General features: G+C 43.4%; 1 protein-coding gene across 2 annotated transcripts in view; it reads right to left on the reverse strand.

Moving 5' to 3' along the window:
- KCNK10 (potassium two pore domain channel subfamily K member 10) overlaps nt 1–21,596 on the reverse strand; it is a 138,414-nt gene that overhangs the window by 103,734 nt on the left and 13,084 nt on the right. The window lies entirely within an intron of this gene.

Raw genomic sequence — 21,596 nt, forward strand, 5'->3', positions numbered from 1 at the left:
CCCCTCAAGTCTTCCTATCTCAAAAAATGGTACCACTGTTCTCCCAAGCTGCTCTGTCCACAAACCTGGGAGTCACGTTTAATTCTTTTTCTTATAACCCTCGACACAGCTTCCATCAGCAAATCTTGTGGATTCCATCTCCAGGGTATAAATCAAACCTGTCCACCCTTCTCCATGTCAACTGCCACTCTCTTTATCCAAGCCACCATGGTTCCCTACCTGGACTTCAATAACCTCCCCACCAGTATCCTAGATTCCATTCTCATCTGCCCTCTCTCCTCACCTCATCCCTTCTCTCAGCATCCATGAGCAACCACGTAGTAGCAAAATCACCCTGATTTTTTTTTTTTTTTTTTTTTTTTTTGGCCGCACAGAGCATTTTGCGGGATCTTAGTTCCCCAATCGGGGATCGAAACTGGGCCCTTGGCACTGAAAGCACAGAGTCCTAACCGCTGGACCACCAAGCAATTCCCCACCCTGATATTTTTTAAGGCAACCACTCCAGCCCAACTCTCAGTCCTTGTGCTGGGCTTTTCTGGGCTCCACTCCGAGTCTGACCCTACACAGGCCAGTCAGGACCAAGAAAATTCAGATGCAAGCTTTTCATTTGAGCCTTAGAGAATTTAGCTTTCTTTTTCCTGACGGATGTGAATCTGGAAGGATGAAGCCCAGGAGCCAGTGGCAACCATCTTAGAACCACCAAGAAGGAACCTGCCCAAGAACACAGCAATGCAAAAAAGACAAAACAAGAAATGAAAAAACACTCAGTGCTGGATGCATTTCATCCTGAGCCCTAGATTGAACTCTACCTGGACTGTTCAGTTCTGAGACTCAATAATCCCCTTTTGAGCTGGATCCCATGGGGCCAGGTTCTCTGTCATCTGCAACAGAAATTATCCTAACAGATACATCGGCTTATCCAGCAGCTGTGTTTATGCCCATGAAGCTCAGGTCTCAGTCAATCTTGACATCTAAATGGCCTCATACCCGCTACATGGGCAAATCCCACAAGAGGTTCTGATTGGCCTCCAGAGCACCAATTCCAGCATCACCACTGCCAGGTTAGCATCAAATCCTGACCTGAAAAATTACTGGCCTTTTTTTTCTCCACCTAAACTTAATAAGCAACTTAAAGAATACTGTCCCAACTTTCCCCTCTTCGTGTATTAATCATGTTGTTCTCTACCGTTAGAAAACATTTAAATACAGTCACCTGTGACCCTGTAGAGGTTATAAATTTCTCACTATGCATTCATTAATATTCTCATTCAGAATACTCTAAATCTTTTCAAAGTATTTTTATGTGTGTTTCCTCATTGTTCTGTTCTTATATTGGAAAGTCTAAAAGACAGGGAACAAGCCTCTTTGTGGGACACCTCGCACAAGGCAAGGAGTAGTTATGTACTTAAATGTTTATGATGACAAAGACAGTGGTGACAAGAGTGATATCATTTGTGTTGCATGCAACATTAGAAAGACAACTGCTCTGACCATTCAGTGGAGCTATTTCCTCTATATTAATAAACAGCTACTTTATTCTGTCACACCTATGAAAATAAATTAGAAATACACTTAGGTGAACAACTTCAAATTCTTCCTAGCTCCCAGATTTGAACAGCTACCCTTGGCGTTTGGAAGATTGGACTCTTTCTGATCATAGGTAAAATTCTTTTGGCTATTCAATAGCTCTCAGCAAAATAACAGTGATTTTAAATAATGAACCAAAACATTTTAAATTTCCTCGAGATCTACATGGAATGAAAATCTAAAAGGAATCTAATGATGGCAGAATATCTCCACAAATACTAGAAACATAATTAAAATTATTAATCAGCCCTCAGCTATGGACTGTAAGCTCATCCCTACAGCAAACTTCTCTTGGGATCAGGGGCTTTATTAAAATACCCATCACAGAGTTCTGGAACCTTAGCTACAATAGCACTTTTGCTCTCTGGAGGTTTGATTAGAGTAAAGTAACAAAATTCTCAAACCTCAGCACTTAACTCATCAAGCTACCAGGTACTTCCCTGGACCTGCGGGGCATCTGTCCCCTCCCAATCTGGGCCAGTCCATGCACCTGGGCTACAGCACACAGGGAAGTTACTCAAGACATCACTAGAATTCTGCTCAGTGGCCCTGATCTTGGATTCTGATGCTACTATATGTCATTGTCCATGCACTGCTCTGACCCTGGTTGGCTTCTGGGACTTCTCTTGACTGGACATAAATTAACTTCATGTTCTGAGACTTCGGATGCCACGCAGCATGTTGAAGTGGAGTAGACTTTAATGCTCCAGCAGCTTTGTTCACCGTAGCCAAGGTATGGAAACAGCTTAAGTGTCCATCGGTGGATTCATGGATAAAGAAAATGTGATATACAGATATACCATTTAGCCTTTAAAAAGAAGGATAGCCTGCCATTTGCAACAAGATGTATGAACCTAGAAGACATTATGCTAAATGAAATAAGCCAGACATAGAAAGGTACTGCATGGTATCACTTATAGATGAAATAAAATTTTTAAAAAATAAAACTCTGAACAGAGAAGAATGGTGGTTTCCAGGGGGTGGGGGAAATACTGAGAGGCTATCAAAAGGTCACAAGCAGATAAGATAAATAAGGTTTGATCTAATGTATAGCATGGTGACTATATTTGAGGATATTTTATTGTATAATTGAAATTTGCTAAGAAAGTAGTACTTAAGTGTTCCCACACAAAAAAAGGTAAATATGTGAGAGGATGGATGTCTTAATTAACTCAATAGTGGGAATCCTTCCACAATATATACATATATCAAATAATCACATTGTACACTTTAAATATATTATGATTTGATTTGTCAACTATATCTCAGTAAAACCGAAAAAATAGCATATTTTAAATGGGCAATAATAAGGCATTTGATAAATGGAGTGTCTCAATAAATGTTGCTGCTGTCCTTGTAACTTCCTTGTTCACTTTACCCTCATCAGGTACACACACTGACCCTAGCCTCTCTGGGTGCCAGTTCCCACCTCCCACGCTACAGCCTTAAGTACCATTTCTCATTCCTCCTGCTCTGTCTGTCTGGCAGAGTCATGCTGCACTGGATTTATGTAGCAGACCAGAAAAGGGGAGAAGATGCAGAGACGCGAGGCATTGGAGAATTTCTCTCCATCCTGCTGTTACTGCCTCTGCACTGCCTCTGCCACCTGGCCCTCCATAAACCTTCTGACTCTACTCTCTTAGATGTGGACATCTGGGCATCTGAGATCTAGCATCCCTGAACCAACTTCAATGCCTAAAACTAGAGGCTTAACTTTAGTACGGAACTCCAAATGGCCCCATAATAGTGGTCAAAGCACGGTATCAGTAATAGTATTGTGTAAATATCTCCTATCAAATCTAATACACCATCAATTACAAATGCATCATTATTTTATGTACCTCTAAAAAATTAACATCGTCAATAAAGGATTACATACCTTTGGTAGTAAGACACATTCTGATTTCAGACATATAATGAAAATAATGCATCCTGGGATTAATGTTGTACAACAGAGCACTTCTCTTGGAGAAATGTTAAAAAGTACAAAACATGGTTCTTGTACATATTTTTAAGAGTCCTGCACAGAGCCTGGCAGACAGTAAATATATGTTTGTTGAATGAATAAATATATGCATGAATGAATGCATTTCCTAACAGCCACATTATAATAAATGAACGCATTTCCTAATATCTATATTATAATGAGGTTCCATCATTTAAAAAGAAAATTTGATGCAAAGGAAATTCATGCTAAAAATTAAATACATCATTTCACCAAACCTTCCACTTAAATTCATTGGAAAAATAAACAAGCTTCAGTCTAAACAGTTTGTTGCCTCTTCAGGGAAATGGAGACCTAGATACAGTAATAGATTCTAAAAGTTTAGTGTCTAGCTAATAGCTAATTTTAAGGTAGACACTATTTTTAAGTATGCAGTATCTGGGACCATAAAACATAAGGCCTATTCAGAAACATCAGGGCACACTTTGGGCTCCTATTAGCCAGGAGATAGCATTGGCATCTTTGATAACTGGGAATACAGATCCACTTAACTGTGCTTTTCCTTTCCTTTGTACGGCTAAATTGGCTATAGAGTCCCTGGAGCTCGACCAATCCCTGCGCCGTGGTGGGGTGAGGGCAACTGAGTCAGGTTCCCTATGCAGTTCCCATTAGAAGGATTCAGCCTTCACTGCCTGTCCAGAGCAGCCCCCAAGAGTCACTACACCCTATTCATTACAATTAAAATTGGTGTGTTTTATTCTGGGTACTACAGAGATAGATAGGCATTACACGAAAGAGATAAAAGGACAGGAAATATAGAGGCAAAGACTAAATGAAAATAGATGGATTTTGGAGACTCATAAATTTAAAAGGTTCTCTGGGAAATTTTCCAGTGACAGTTGCCACCAGCATCAGCGAGTCACTCTTCTCTTGCTCTGCATCAGAATGTCAAATTCCAAACCCTGCTCTTGTTAAGCCTTCATCTGCTGTTTGCTTAACCGTATTCATATTAGACTCCTCTTCGTGTAGAGGCAGAATTGCATCCACAGCCACTGGACATCAGATCCTTTTCAGGTGGAAAACAAGAAGTTGGAAGAGAAGAGTCCTGTCACCTAAGTTTCCCCAAATATAGACACATTGCAGGGGGAAATGACTACTATACGGATAAAAGCAAGCCACTCAGATGACCTATCACAGAATATGATCCGCCAGTTCCCCAGGATATGCTACCCACATAAAGGCCAAGAGCAATAATGTCCTTTTCTAGGGCTTCCCTGGTGGCGCAGTGGTTGAGAGTCCGCCTGTCGATGAAGGGGACACAGGTTCGTGCCCCGGTCCGGGAAGATCCCACATGCGGCGGAGCGGCTGGGCCTGTGAGCCATGGCCGCTGAGCCTGCGCGTCCGGAGCCTGTGCTCTGCAACGGGAGAGGCCACAGCGGTGAGAGTCCCGCATACCGCAAAAAAATATATATATAATAAACAATAATGTCCTTTTCCAGTGTTGACCTAAATGCTTCTAGAATCCAATTACACAGCTCTTTCTCCTGTGTATACTTAAAGACAAAATAAAAGGAATAACAGAGCCTGGACTGCTTCTGTCTATTCACAGCAAAGTATTTCCTATAGGACACACCCTCCCCCTCCTCCACATGTACTAGAATTGCAACCATTGTCTTCTTTCCCCATACATTTCTCTGATGACTAGTGATGTTGAGCATCTTTTCCTATACCTGTTGGTCTTTTGTATGTCTTCTCTATAGAAATGTTTATTCAAGTCCTTTGCCCATGGGCAGCCTGTGTTGGAAGGAAGAGAGGTCATCTTACCTGTCACCAGGGAAGCAGAGCCCAGGTGGGCCACAGAGTACCTTTTTTAGTCTAGTCCTCTCAGTTTTGTATTTAGTAAATATTACTCTCATCATCTGAAAATTAAAAAAAAAAAATCTCACACCCAGTGGATGAACTGCTCTCCTTGTAATTTAAGAGAAATGATTGACTCCACTACGCCAATGGCCAGGTGATCCCCAGACCTCTGTACTGACCCTCTATTTAGACCTTTCTTCTTCACTTCCCCGTTGGTCCCTCTACCCCAGACCTCTGCCATGATGACCATTCAGGACCTCATCGTTTCTCACCCAGATTACTGCAGTTTCTTCCTAATAGTCTCCAGCTTGCTGTTATTCCGCCCTCTGATTGAGATCCATTTAGATTTTTCATAAGGTGCAACTTAGCACACGTCATAGCCTTCAATGGCTCCTGATCACCTACAGAAATACATCCACGCTCGGCCCAGCATCTAAGGGGCCCACAAGACCCCAGCCTGCTTCTTCATCTCCCCAAGTTCCCACAAAACAACCGGAGACTTGCCCTTCTCCCAAACAAATGCCTCAGTTTTCCTCTTTGGTGCCTTGTTGATGCCTTTCCTTCTGCAAGAACCCCTCCATCACTGCCTTCTACATCATCTTATCCTTTAAAGCAGGGGTCCCCAACCCCCGGGCCACGGACCAGTACCTGTCTGTGGACTGTTAGGAACAGGGCCGCACAGCAGGAGGTGAGCTTTGGGCAAGTGAGGGAAGCTTCATCTGTATTTACAGCCACTCCCCACTGCTCGCATTACCACCTGAGCTCCGCCTCCTGCCAGCATTATGGTGGGTTGTATAATTATTTCATTATGTATTACAATGTAATAACACTAGAAATAAAGTGCACAATAAATGCAATGCGCTTGAATCGTCCCAAAACCATCCCCCCACCCCAGTGGAAAAACTGTCTTCCACGAAACTGGTCCCTGGTGCCAAAAAGGTTGGGGACCGCTGCTTTAAAGTCCATCTGAAATGGCACGTCTTCTAGAAAGTCTTTCCTAGTCCCCAGAGCTGGCTCGGAACCCTTCCTCTCGTAAGCCCTGAGCATACACTCAGTGCATCTCTCTTATGGTCCTTAGCCCACTCTGCCTCCCACTTCATCCTTTGGTTGCTGGTTTATCCCTCCCTAAAACACTATACTCTCCTTCATAGTCGCAAAAGCATCAGGAAGCGTCTGGAAAATACTTGCTGGAGTGAAATGGATTTGAGGAGCGCTCACCCAGTCTAGTTCCATAGTGTTGCCCAGTTGACAGAGTTGATATCAGATGGCATAATTAAAAGCTGCTCCACATGGCTGGGATTGGGTTCATCAAGCCTACATCTCACCTTCTTATTGGTATGCCATTCACTCCCTGCTTCCCTCCAAATCCATTAAGAGCAAAGACTGTATGTAATTCATATTTTCATCTCCCTCAGCCAGTAGTTTGTACAAGGTAAGTATTTAAAAATGTAAGCTAAACTCCATTTATTCAATTCCATCATGCCACAGTAGAGAGCTGTAATGCCCTGAGTGTTCCCAAAAGCGCAGCACATGAACCATTGGTGGTAAACAAGATGACTTCAAGTGACATACAGAAGAAAACTTTATAATGGCCATGGGTTTACTATAATGTGCACTAGGAAAAATATAACTAGTACAGAATACCTATGATTTTAAAGGTACTATTGCTTGGGGTAGGGCTAAACTTATTTAATTTTTAAATGAGGGTCTCAAAGAAAACTATTAACTAAACAGTGGTAGATATTACTGCTTAAGGCAAAGCTAAATTTATTTAAGCTTTTAAAAGTGAAATCTACTTACAGAAAAATATTAAGTAAATAGTGGTACAGATGACATTTAAATATGGCAGAAAAATTAAAAATCAGAAGTGGCACAGGAAAGACTGAAATTAAGAAATCTTGCCCCCTAACTAGTATTTCCAGTTTGAATCTTGTTTGCTCCCAAATGTCCCACACCCACTGCAAGATTAATCCCTTACAAATATTCCTTCATGTCACATCAGGTCTCAGGAACCCCTGAGTAGCTCCCCACGACCAGCCACATCCCACCTCCTCTATTGACAGCTCTCATCTCTCTAATCCTTTCTTCCAAACCCACCTCTGATCCCTCTGCAGGGAGATTCCACCCATTCTGCCCCTTGGGCAAATCTTACACTTGGGCAAATCTTGCAAATGTACACCATCTTGCCTGTGCTTAGAACGTTCTCCCCCACCTTTTCTCTCCACCAGTCCACGTGCATCCCTTCCCCCTGTGTAATGGAAGTTCAGAACCATCTGCTTCTTCCATCTCTTATTCCAATCCATCTTGTACCTCACATTCTTCATCCATTAGAGTGAGGTTTTCACTTGTGACTTTGCATTCATCCACAAGTATGTTTCATCACACTGATTAGACTGTGAACTCAGCCAGGGCCAAGACTATGTCCTTAATGTTGTGTGAAGTCTCGGTCAACCTACAAGAGTGCTGAACAAACCACAGGCACTAAGTGTATGTCTTGTAATAAACCAAAAGCCGACACATCCAGAAAACATATAGCACTGAGTGCTCTACTAGCTTGTCAGACATGAACTTGGTGTAGAATGTGCTCAGCGTCTACAATTGGGATTCTTACTGCACTCATCCCAGAGACCGAGTTTTAACAATTCCCTGCACAATGAACCTGGGTGTAACGTTAGAATGCATCCTTGGGGTATTTCAGTAAGGAAATCAGGATTCCCCAGGTTGTGCAGTGGTTAAGAATCCGCCTGCCAATGCAGGGGACACAGGTTCGAGCCCTGGTCCAGGAAGATCCCACATGCCACGGAGCAACTAAGCCCGTGCACCACAGCTACTGAGCCCGCACTCTAGAGCCACAACTACTGAAGCCCATGTGCCTAGAGCCCGCACGCCGCAACAAAGAGAAGCCACCGCAATGAGAAGCCCACACGCGCAAGGAAGAGTAGCCCCCGCTCACCACAACTAGAAAAAGCCTGCGTGCAGCAATGAAGACCCAAAACAGCCAAAAATAAATAAATAAATAAATATAAATAAGTGCTAAAAAAAAAATAAGGAAATCACCCTGTGGGGAAAAGTGAACTTTTGTACATTGTTGCTGGGAATGTAAATTGATGCAGGCACCATGGAAAACAGTATGGAGGTTCCTCAAAAGACTAAAAATAGAACTACCACATGACCCAGCAATTCCACTCTTGGGTATATATCCAAAAAAAACCCCCAAAAACATTCATTCTAAAAGATACATGCACCTCAATGTTCATATCAGCATTATTTACAACCGCCAAATATGGAAGCAACCAAACTGTCCATCAACACTTTGAATGAATAAAGAAGCTGTGGCATATACATACAATGGAATAATAGCTGTAAAAAAGAATGAAATTTTGACATTTGCAACAAAATGGATGGACTTGGAAGGTATTATGCTAAGTGAAATGTCAGAGAGAGAAAGACAAATACTGTATGATATCACTTATATGTGGAATCTAAAATACAGCAAACTAGTGAATATAACAAAAAAGAAGCAGACTCACAGATATAGACAACAAACCAGTGGTTACCAGTGGGAAGAGGGAGGTGGAGGGGCAAGATAGGGGTAGGGGATTAAGAGGTACAAGCTATTATGTATAAAATAAGCTACAAGGATATACTGTACAACCCAGGGAATATAGCCAATATTTTATAAATATAAATGGAGTATAACCTTTAAAAATTGTGAATCACTATATTGTACACCTGTGACATATATAACATTGTACATCAACTATACTTCAATTAAAAAAAAATAAGGAAATCACTCAATCTGGGTTCATCCCTAACATTTTTTCAAAACTCTATTATCCCTTCAAAAGAATTTTATGAAGTCCAAAATTCAGAAGGTTTTTGGTCCAAAAATTAATTTCATTTATAATGCTTTTTAAATAAATAAATAATCATCTATCCTGTACTATACTTTTCTTTCTCAATCTGTTAAGGGGTATTTCAGTATTTCAATCGCCATCTGAGGAAATACAGTCCAGTGGTTATGGACTCTGGTTTCACTCAGACCTAGGTTAGACTCTCATCTTCACCATTTGGAACTCCAAGACCTCGGGAAAATTCATTCACTAACATAGCAAACATTAATTGAAAGCTACCATGTGCCAGGCACTGTGCCTGACCTCCATAAGCCTTGATGTTCTCCTCTGTAAAATGGGAATGATGACATTCCCTGAAATAGAGACATTGTCAGGATTAAATAAGATAATGTATGCAAAATGCCCAGCACTCTGCCAGGTTCATAGTAACAATAAGTGGTAGCTGTTACTATCATTATCATTATCATCACCATTAACATTATCTTCAGTCTTTGTAGAGCATTTAACACTGCTCATTATGTTTCCTTTCTTAAAACTCTCTCTTGTCTTCATGGAGATATCATTTTAGTCATCTTAGTTTATTAATTTTTTAGTCTTTCCTTATTAAATTAATAAATAGAAAGAAAAACATTTAGTGAGTGATAGGCATAAGGCAGAGAATTATAACAGTGTGCTATGACAGAGAATGAGCTGCACAAGTGACTGTTTAGAAAAGCATCTCTGAGGAGGTGGCATTTGGGCTGAGATTTCGGAAGTGAAGAGGAGCCCATCACATGAAGATCCAGTGGAAGAGAATTCCAGGAGGGTCCTACAAAAGCCCTCGGATAAGGAGGCGCACGGTGTATTCAAGGAATGGAAATAAGTCTAAAGAGGGCTAGGCTGTAGCTGAGGTTTGGAGAGGAAGTAAGCAACAATCATCACACGGGGCTTTGCAGGCCAGCATCAGAAGCTCAGAATTAACATGGAAAGAGACACTATTCAAGAATTTTAAGCTCTGGGTATGATAGGATCTGATTTACATTTTTAAGCATCATTTTGGCTGCTCTGTGGGGAATGGAGTATAGCGAACAGGAGTAGAAGTAGGGAAGCCAATAAGAAGACTATTGTCAGCCATCCCGCTGAGGATGCTAGAACTAGAGAGGTGAGAGCTAGACAGAAACAAGCAGATTCTGGATATGTTGTAGAGGTCACAGTTGACATGAGTTGCTGATAAATGGGGTGTGAAATGCCAGAGGGCAGGAAAGAAAGGACTCACTCATCATGCCTAGATTTTTGTTCCAGCAACTGTATGGTGGTGCTGCCATTTATTGGGATGAGGACACATCACAGAGGCACAGGTTTGGGATAGGAAGCCCACAGTCCTGTTTCAGTCTTTGAAGACATGTGAGTGGAAACACCAAGGATGCAGGTGGCTGTGCAAATCTGGAGAGGCACACTTGGGAGGCATTAAGGACTGCTGACATCACCTGGGGAGAACCAGACAGAGACGAGAAGGCCCTCACGTCCAAGTGCCTGGGCATTGAGTCATTGAGAGGGAGAGTACCGGAGAAGGGGACAACAGGAAGCTGAGGAGTGGCCACAAGGGTAAAAGTAAACTCAGAGGAGACAACGTCCCAAAGCAAGTGACGGAAGTAAAATGCTTCCAGAAGGAGGGAGTGGTCGATTGTCAAAATGCCCTTGAGGTGTCAAGGAAGATGTGGCAGGTGCTACATGTGCTTTCACATGAGCCCCTCCCCCTTCCTCACTAACAGACCCAATTTTACTTAAATGTGGCTGAAATGGCAACACATTCAAAAAAGGTGGGCCCCAGTCACAGACTCAGGGGATAAATCTTAACTGGTCCAAGCCAATAATGATAATACCATTCCCCTTTGACAGTGATTGGTTTAGGGGTTGATGTAAGAAGAAGTAGGTTGTGGCGTTCCTAGGAGGAGAAATCCTCCATGATCAAAAGAGAAATATAAGGAAAAAGACCACTCCACTTCCCATGCTGTGTTTAGACAACATAATGCCTGCTGGAGCATCCGCAGCCCTCTTACCACCATTAGGGAAATTTTGCCCAGTGATAAAGGAAGGCGGGGCAAGAAGCTGGACAAGCCTGGGTTCTTTACTAAGAACCCATTACAGAGCAGCTGAGCCAGCCTAAGGGCCCCCTTGTTCAGTGAGATGATAACTCTCTTAACAGTAAATGTCCATATTGTTTGAGCCTCTTTAAATGGGACATTCTGCCACGTTCAGCTGAAAGCATCCTCACTGACACTTCAGATAAAAGAACAGAAAGAGGATGCAGCAGCCACTGGTGACCTCGGTAAGAGCAGCCCCCGTGAAGTGGTGATGGATAGAAAGAAGAGGGGATGGAGACCGTGACTCCAGACAACTCTTTCCAGCAATTTTGCTGTGAAGTGTGTATAGGAATTAGGTGGCGGCTGGAGGGGATGGGGGGGGTCAAGGGGATGGGGGGAGATACTGAAGCACGTGTACACGTGAGTGGGAATGTTTCAGTAGAGAGGGAGAGAGGGCGGCTCAGGGCAGAGAGGAGAAGCAAGAGAGCGTAGGTGGGGGCCCCCGGTACAAGTGGAGAGGCTGGCCTTGGACAGCAGACACACTGCATCCATAGAGGGATAAAGACAAGATGGCAGGTGCAGATGCAGGGAGTCTGGCCGACTTGGGGGGCGTGGGGGAAATGATGTTTTCTGACCAGTTGCTCCCTTTTTTTTCAGTGACATAGGAAATGCTCAAAATGCGAAATGTCTCTTCCGACCTATCTAAGACTCTCCCGCTACTGTGAAGTCCATCCTGACTTGTACTCTCAAATCCCGCCCCCCTTCACTGTTTGCCTCTCTTCTGGAGTATGTGCCCTGTCTTGTGTCGTAGTTTTAATCCCCTGTGCCAGCAGGATGGAGACTCCCGGAGGGCGGGGAGCATCTCCTAACACCTCAGAATCTATCACGGAGGCTGGCACACATGTGTAATAAATATACTGAATTGAAGTAGAGCCTTAAGACACTGGGATGAAAAAGAAAGTTGACAGATTCCACATATGCAAATTCTCCTACTTGCTAAAATTTATTTATAACCCCCAAATCAATACTCATGGTACTTTCACAGTCATTCGTGGACAGGTGCAGAGCAGCAAAAAAATTGAGTCTTGCAACACACACGTTCCCAACTGAGGTCAAACAAGGAAATGCTCTGCCTTCTTTGTGTTAGTTCTCACACTGTAAGCAAGTGTCCTTTCTGTGGTCTATTTAGTGCCACGTTTTTCACATTTTTGTGCTTTCTGTTGGTCATCTCACTGCTTAAGATTGCACTCAAGCATAGTGCTAAGTGCTGTCTCGTGTTCCTAAGTGCAAGGCTGGGATTGCCCTTATGGAGAAAATATGTGTATTAGGTACGCTTCCATCAGGCATGAGTAACAGTGCCATTGGTCGAGAGTTCAATGTTAGTGAGTCAACGATGTATGTTAAGTAAGATATCTTTAAACAGAAACACACATGAACAAGGTTATGTATAGATCAGTTGATGGAAATGTGGTGACCAGAGGCTTGCAGGAACCTAACTCTAGATTTCCCCTAGAAGCAATGGTCCAGTGTTCACTAATTCAGTACTCGCGGAGACTTTATGGAAGGTAACTACTGCAAACAAGAATCAACTGTATCTCATTTTGCCATCTCTTGAGAAAGGGAATTATGGAAACAAAATGGTTTGATGAGGCTGGGATGAGACTCATCAAGCCTTAGCTCTCTTTTCATGCTTTTTGGATTACTCACCAGCACCAGGATTTGTGTTAAAGAGAAAGCTGCTGATTAGCTATAGATAATATCCCCTGAGAGCCATTAGCCTGCCTGAGAAGCATCTTGGGGCCCTTACCCTATTCTCTCACTCAAAGCCAGCTGGCTGGGGAAGGAGGTAGAGAAGCAAGGGAAGGGTAAAACATTACCATATGTCTTAATTTGGGTTCCCCCAGAAGCTGATCCTAAGATAAAGGACTGGAACACAGTAGTTGTTTGGGAGGTGAAGAAAGCACCAATAGGGAAATGGAAAAGAGAGACACGGGTCAGAAGGCCACCAAGAAAAGTGCAGCATCAAGCTAGCTGTCACTATGGAAGAACGGAATTTTTCCCACTGCAGAACATATTCCTGATTTATCATACCCAGGCCTGAGGGAACGGGGTATTTACCTACCATCTCCCATCAGTCATTGGTTGAGGGCTGCTCTTGGGCTGTTCTAATTCCCCTGCACTTTCTGCCTTCCATGGGAGGAGCAAAGTAGGCTCAGTTAAGGAGAAAGGCCCAAAACGCAAGAACTGGCCATCAAAGTTAGCCAGTTTGCACTGAAGGGGTAAGGATGGGCACGGGCGCGTCTGCCACATCACACAAGGCTCAATGTCTCACGTGAACTGAGACCAGGAGTGGGGCCACTTCCACGAGAAATCTACCAAACAAGCGCATAACCAAGTTCTGGGGTCTTAATGTACTTTCAGCAACTTGCTAATTCAAAGATCAAGTGCCACTAGTTTTAAGTCAACATAAGGTTTCATGGTGTTTCCAAAGGAACCTAGAGGTAATATATAAGGTTACATTCCTTCTTCTTTGGTAGAAGCAAGATGGAAAACTCACTTGCATTTTTAATGACCAAATGGAGGCTTTTTCCCTAGAATAGGATATGAGAGAACAGTAAGACAGAAGCAGTTTTGGGAAAACATGGGAATCTAGTACTTCATAGGATGTGCTGTCTCGTCATCATAGACTAGGTAGGTCCCCATGGAACATACGACAAAGACACATATCCCTGCCCAAGAGCCAGCTGGTAGTAGGCCTTTTCTTTCCACAAACACCTATGCCCACCACCCCGATGCTGCCACAGCAGCTGAGAAACGTATACGCCATCTCACATGCCTCAGGAAAAGTCCTGGGGCCGGGAGAGGAGGGCCATCATACACTGCGTAGTGTTTAATTACAATCTGCTGTTAAAGACAAGGCAAGAAAGATGACATTTCCTCCATTACAGCAGGTGACTGGATTGCTGGGCTTTGAATCCAGAAAATATATCTGTCCCTTCATTTTCATGTCTATAACTTTTCCAGTTCACATCATTACCCTTGAAAAATGGACAAAAGAACTAGACTGGCCAACACAAGTCCTGGAAGTCACCCTGTGGGTATCCAGCCACGAAACCATATCCTCCTCCGTCAATCAGGTGAATGGAGAATATCAGAGTCCTGGGAGGAGGGACTCCCACAACCACAGCAATGCGGAGGGGCCAGGCCTGGGGCATCCATGCTCTTCCCCCTGGAGATAGTGCACAGCATGATGCAGAGGCCCAGTCAGAGGCCAGAAAGTGAACGACAAGAGAATGGCCTTGGATCCAACACAGACCTGGGTGCAAACCCCAGCTCAAGCACTTTCAACTTGGGTGGCCATTAGCAACTTTGGTTTCTTCATCTTCAAAATGGACCTAATACTACATGTCTCAGATGACTGACATTCATTCAAAAATAGATATGGATGCTACGACATGAAGGAAAAAATTACACTAAGTGAAAGAAGGCAGTCACAAAAAGCCACATGTTATACAATGCCATTCATATGAAATGTCCAGGACAGACATGTACGTGGAGACAGAAAGGAGATTAGCGGTTGCCTGGGACTGGGAGAGAATGAGGGAAATTAGGGGTTGACAGCTAATGGGGATGAGGTTTCTTTTTGGAGTGATTTAGAAAATCTTCTAACATCATACAGTGGTAATAGTCGCACAACTCCATGAATAGAGTAAAAACCACTGAATTGTACATTTTAGATGGGTAATTTTTAAGTTATGTAAATTATATCTTAATAAAGCTGTTTAAAAAAAAAACAGATCTGGAGCCCTCACTCTGTGCAGGTTCTTTGGAAGACCTGAGCATCTAGGTCATGTGGCTGAACATTAGGATTTTGACTAGAAGAACAAGCAAAGTGACTCAGGTTGCTGTGAAGAATGTTATGTCTCGTGTGTTACGCCCTGAGCACTGAGCCTGATGCAGACCCTCAGTAAATGGGCGCTACCAGTCACATCATCACCATCATTTATTAGGTGCCTCCTTGTGCCTGGCACTATGCTCTGTCCTTTGTGCCCATTGTCTCATTTAAGTTTCACAACATCGAAGGGATGGGTGCTGTGATCACTTCTGGTTCTACGGTGGAAAAACAGGCAGAGAGAGGTAAGACCAGCAGCGCAGGAGTGCCGGAGCTGGGGGTCAAATCTGAGCTCTTGCACACTTTCTCATCACACACCCCTCCCCTCCAGCAGCACGTGGCCATCACTACCATCACCAGGCATCACAGGCAGGGCTCTCTCGATCACTAGAATTGGTTTAAAGTAGAGCAGAAACCCCTGTTAGCTGCCAGCAGGATGGTTCCTACAGGTCTCTCCCAGCCACTCGGCTGAGAATCCTGGCAGTGGTGGTGCCGCTTCACCCCAACCCTGCCTGAAACTCCACGTAAGGCTCCCACAGCCCGCTGGATTTATAGTGGACACCCCAGGCGGTCCAACCAGATGCTGTCTCCTTAAGGCCTCGTGACCCAGGTTCGCATCCTTGACTCTGTTGGCCTCAGTCTGCCCCAACATCCCAGATGTAGCAAAGAGACTTCCAGACTCATAACAAACCAACTGGAGCCCCAATTTCCCCCTATTCAGAAGACATGTAAATTTAGATACTTTGGAAATCACGTGTAGCAAAAAGTTCCCATCTGCCAGACAGAGTGAGAGTATTTAAGTACCGAACATCTCAGCCTCTTGCAATTCCTCTGAGATTAATTTACATGTCATCATCATGAGGGAGACTCAACCTCCCGTCCCAGTGGTAGACACACAAGCCACAGAGTCCTAATTAACAAAGGTTCTTAATAAAATTTCAATATAAACTAGGCCTTCTTTGAAATCACTGCATTTTCTAGCAGAATGTTGCTGCCGTCTGCAAGATCAACACTCATTCTCTACAAATTAACAAACTAGACATTTTTTCAAAGAGCAATGTAACATCAGAATGGCCTCGTTTTCATCCTTATTATAAAATTTTTTAAGCCCCTTTATTTGTCAAATGTGTGCCTAAGAGAGATTTCTGAAATGCGCAGGAAATCGATCTGAGTGTCTGTAAGAAAGGCTGAGAGCGCTGGCCAGGTGGTGAGTTTCAGGAGGGCAGGGACTCTGTGTTGTTCATCTCTTACCTCCAGGCCTGGAATAGTGGTGGGCACAAGGAAGGCACTCGGTAAATATTCACTGAATAAATGAATGAACATCTTCTCCAAGAGGCTGAATATACACCCATGTCCATACTTGTTATAGACTTATGGGAGATTTAGTTTGGAATCTCAGAACCAATATGTTCCAGGATCAGTAGAGCCATAGATCTTCATCCATTCTTCTTTCCAAAGGGGAAGAGAGACAAAGGCCCCTCCCCTGTTGGCATTACTGTGAGAGGCAGTATTGCTCATGGAGGTTAGATAAGGATGCAAACACGTGCTTTGTTGCCTCTTCGTGGTCTAGGCAAGTCACTTGACTTCTCTAGACTTCAGCATTTTCCTTTGAGAAGCCGCAGAGAGTTTCGATGTCTCAAAAGCCCTTCCCGATTTCTGAAGTGAGTTTAATGTGAACTGGGCTTTTATACAGTCACGGTTGGCCTTCAGTGACTTCCCCTCTCGTCACCGCACATTCTGTCCCCTGCTTGGACCTGCGGCACCTCCATCCCACCTGCCCCCATCACACAACTCTATCCATGTCCAGTCTGCTCCCTACACGACTCCTCCCAAAGTCTGTGTTCAACGCTCCTGACTTTTCCCTTCCCCACTTTACGCCAACCCATCAATACGTTTTGTTCTGTGTTCCATTCCCTCTCAGCTCACGTCTCTCATAGAAACTTGATTAACTTGGCTGTACCAGTGGGTAATTGAGAGTCTGTAAATTATCTGGAGAAGATATATTTGCATTTTAAAAAGATGTGTTCTGGGGAGTCTGAGGGTAAATGGTTACATGTACAGGTATGGCTGAGTCACTTTGCTGTGCACCTGAAAATATCACAATGTTGTTAATCGATTATACTCCAACATAAAATAAAAAGTTAAAAAAAAAAAAGATGTGTTCTGGAGATGATGTTTTAATCCATATTGACTTGCACCTGTCTCAGTGGCTAGACTGTAACTTTCCTGGGTATAAAGCCTCAGATCTTTTTCATCTTTCTGTGTCTAGCCCCATTTCTGCTGTCACTGACTCACAAAATGTTTAGGGAATAACCCCAAGGATGAATGAAAGGCTGCCGATGAACAGAGTAACTGATAGGTTTTAGGCAGTCCGATGGTCACGGGAAGGAGTGCTGTGGGTCAGCTTGTAGACAGGGGCTTAGAAGGCTCCTCTAATCCCACCCCCTGTGCCGCTGGCTCCACTTCTCTTTAGAACTGAGTCTGAATACGAAGATTATTGCCTAATAAGCAGGCATTCATGCTCCTATAGAAGCTGTGTTCTCACCCTGCCAGAGAAAGGGACCAGCACTTCATAGCTTCTCATTAATTCAGGCTTCGGGGAAGCCTTCAGAGCTGAGGCCACAAGGACTTGACAGGCAGGAGGTCCCATTATAGTCAAAGGAGAAATAGCCCAATGCCACAATGCCTCCCGACACTCCAGGAACAAAGTGACAGTGGGTATGGAGGAGATGCTGGCAATTTTAATTAGGTCCATTATGCTAAACTGATAGCTGAATGCTTCCGAAAGGTGTTTGAAGTACAAAATATTGAATGCGCCATAGTTTTTGGTTTACTGATTCACTGACTCCAAATATAGAAATTATCACAGAATCAAAAGCCATGTAACAAAGCCAAGGAAAAGATTATATTAATTAACAGAGATTGAAAATGTGGCAGCCATTGCTTTAAGATACACCTCCCCCTGCAAAAATAAAAGAAGAAGATACACTTCCCATTTGCAACCAGAAGTTTAGAATTGGTTGTCATAAACCAAAGAGGCCAAGGAAAGCTTCTTTTCCTCCCCAAATGTTTCTAAAAAATTCCTACGATTCCTACAAGACAAGGAATCCCCCAGGTAAGTCCTACATCCAGCACCATGCCTGGCACATAGTAAGTATGCTCCATAAACATTTGCTGAATCAATCATTCGATTACAATTGATAATCATTTATAAGTGGTTTAAATAATCTTTAAAAAGACAAATCTGGGGCTACCCTGGTGGCGCAGTGGTTGAGAGTCCGCCTGCCGATAAAGGGGACACGGGTTCGTGCCCCGGTCCGGGAAGATCCCACATGCCACGGAGCGGCTGGGCCCGTGAGCCATGGCCACTGAGCCTGCACGTCCGGAGCCTGTGCTCCGCAACCGGAGAGGCCACAACAGTGAGAGGCCCACATACCGAAAAAAAAAAAAAAAAAAAAACAAATCTGATTGTGTCATCCCTACTACTTTAAACTATTCAGTACCTTCCCATTATTCTCAGAAAAAAAAAATAAAAAACCTCCTTCATATGACCTACTATCCCCTGCATAATCTGGCAGCCACCCACCTCCCCATCCTCAAGCCACCAGGACACACCTCACACTCTAACCAGGACCACAATCCAGATTTTCTGGCCCGAGACCAGTGGTCTATTTACTGTGCCTCACTGGCTTTCTCTGTTCTTTTATAACATATCCCCCCAAATCTAAGATCTAAACCATGCAGTAAGTGCAGGAGTGTTATTCAAAACAATGTGTCATGAGCCACCAACATTATGCATGACTGCAATTAAATCTAGAGTACGTTCGCTACATAACTATGCCTAATTTTTCATAGTAAAAATGGAAACGCTGAGGAAATGATGTGCATGTGGCTTAGTCTGGGTCACAATGAATCAGCTGTAGGTCCAGGAATTGCAAATGGGGGCTCAGGAAATGAAGAATCAGTCAGAAGTTAAAATCACCAGTGTAGAATCACCCTGAACATCAGTCACTGTTCAGGGGTGAGGGTGAGGGTAGTTCCTGGATGAAGGAATAGGGGGGAAAGCAAGGGAACCAGAAGGTGGATACAATGGCATATCTGCAACCTGAGAATTTTTTCAGCCCGTGGTTGCTATGGTTACAGACGCCATGAGAGTTGGCTCCGGAATGTGACAGGGCTCTCAGGCAGCCTCATTCAACCCACCCTCACCCTGTCCTAGGGCCTCTCTTTGTCATTTTGTGGGAGAAGTAACATATTCAACAAAGCCCATGGTGGCACTCAAAAGACACTGTGTTCACTCTCCTCCACCCAGGACACAGAAGCTTCAGAACTTTCCTTAGACTATAAAGTTGCCTCCGGAATAATCCAGGTGTGCAATGTTTGGAAACGTGGGAACCTCAAAGACATCAAATGCATTCGGCTTCCTGGAAATCATTTTCTCTTCAAGAATGTGCAGAAAAAGCAACAAGGTGGTTAAAAAAAAAAAGTATGTTTACTCCAAATATAACAGAGAGTGGCTTCTCCCCATGTGCTGGGCCCATCACCCCAGGCACACCATCCCTGCCGTCTTGGCTACGTTCTGGTTTCACAGTGAAAAGAAACTGGGTATATCATGTGGCCATTTTTTGGTGAATATTTTATTGTGCTCCCTCACACATACAGACATAAGGTCTGCTGCAGAAACACACCAGACGCCCATCCCCTGACATTTCTACTGCCCAGCCTGAGGGATGTCCTGTTCTTCTGGCTTTATCCAAGGAGGTTGGGTTTTCAGTCCCTGAGCGTGTAAAGGAAGAGGGCTGTCAAAGAAGGGCAATCTGCAAACGAGGTGGGTCCCTGAGTTGTCTCACTCAACCTCTGGTATCACAGTGAAAAGAAATTGGGTATATCATGCAGTCATTTTTTGGTGAATATTTTGCAGATCCACATGTAGAATGGTGCCCACCGAAAAGAGGCTGAATAGATGCTTTTTGTATTTGAAAAATCTGCTTGGACTGGTTGGTATATTGTGATCTACTATAAGACCATATATTCATATTTTATATAAATCATCATCATACTCGCTGTCTTTCTAAATACCGTTCAGAGCAATGCGTGATAAGAGCAGTAAATGGAATTCAGTAAATTATGGTTCTGTGGGTAAGTGGGAAATGCAGGGTTAAACAAAATCAGCCTGGTTTCTGCACTGCAGGATTCTCAGGGGAGGTGTAGAAGGTACAGGTGAGAGCTCCAGCGTTAACACACCTCCGGCATCAAGTCATAGAGCTACAAGGTAACTTTGGGCAAGTTGCTTAAGCTCTGCAGGCCTCAGCCTCATCATTCAGAAAGCAGGGATAATCATTTCACCTGTTTCTTTGGACTATAAAGAGGACTACATGAGATTATGACTCTAAAGTACTTTGCACAGTGCCTGGCGCTTAGTATGTATTCAATAAGAAATAAGGGGAAATGCTTATGGTGATTTTTAAATATTTCCTCAAATTCTTTGACACTCCCTCCTTCCAAAGTGAGCTTAATCACCCCTCCTCCCCAAATGCGGACTAAATTTAGTGACTCGCATCTAATGAAAAGAATGAGATAGCAAATCCATTTGTGACAACACAGATGGACCTTGAGGACATTATGCTAAGAGAAATAAGTCAAACAGAGAAAGACAAATACAGGGTGATTTCACTTATATATGGAAACTAAAAAAACCCAACTCATAAAAAAAGAGAAGAGACTGGTGATTACCAAAGGCAAAGCGTGGGGAGTGGGCAAAATGAGTGAAGGGGATCAAAAGGTACAAACTTCCAGCTATAAGATAAATAAGTCCCAGGGATGTCATGTACAGCATGGTGACTATAGTTAACAATCGTCTATTATATATTTGAAAGTTGCTAAAAGAGTAGATCTTAAAGGTTCTCATCATAAAAGAATTGTAACTCTGTGAAGTGATGGATGTTGACTAAACTTACTGTGGTAATCATTTCATCATGGATAAAGATATAAAATCATTATGTTGTACACTGAAAACTAATACCATGTTTTATGTCAATTATACCTCAGTAAACCTGGATGAAAATACAAAGCATGTGGTGGTACTAACAATGTATGATTCCTGAGGTTACGTTATAAAAGGCATTCAATTCCACCTCGTTCTCTCTTGAAGCGCTTACTCTGGAGGAAGCCAGCCATGTTGTGAGGACACTCAAGCAGCCCGTGGAGAGATTCACATTGGCAGGAAATGAGGTCTCTCCCCAACAACCAGCTGCAATTTGCAAGTCACGTGAGGAAGCCATCTCAGGAGCAGATCCCGCAGCCCCAGTTAAGCTCTCAGATGACAGCAGCCCCAGCCAACATCTGACCATAACCACTGGATGACTCCCAGACAGATGACACACCTAAGCCATTCC

This window comes from Aethalodelphis obliquidens, unplaced genomic scaffold (genome assembly GCF_003676395.1).
Source record: "Aethalodelphis obliquidens isolate GAN/ISIS:26980383/991018 unplaced genomic scaffold, ASM367639v1 scaffold21, whole genome shotgun sequence".
NCBI classification, from domain to species: domain Eukaryota; kingdom Metazoa; phylum Chordata; class Mammalia; order Artiodactyla; family Delphinidae; genus Aethalodelphis; species Aethalodelphis obliquidens.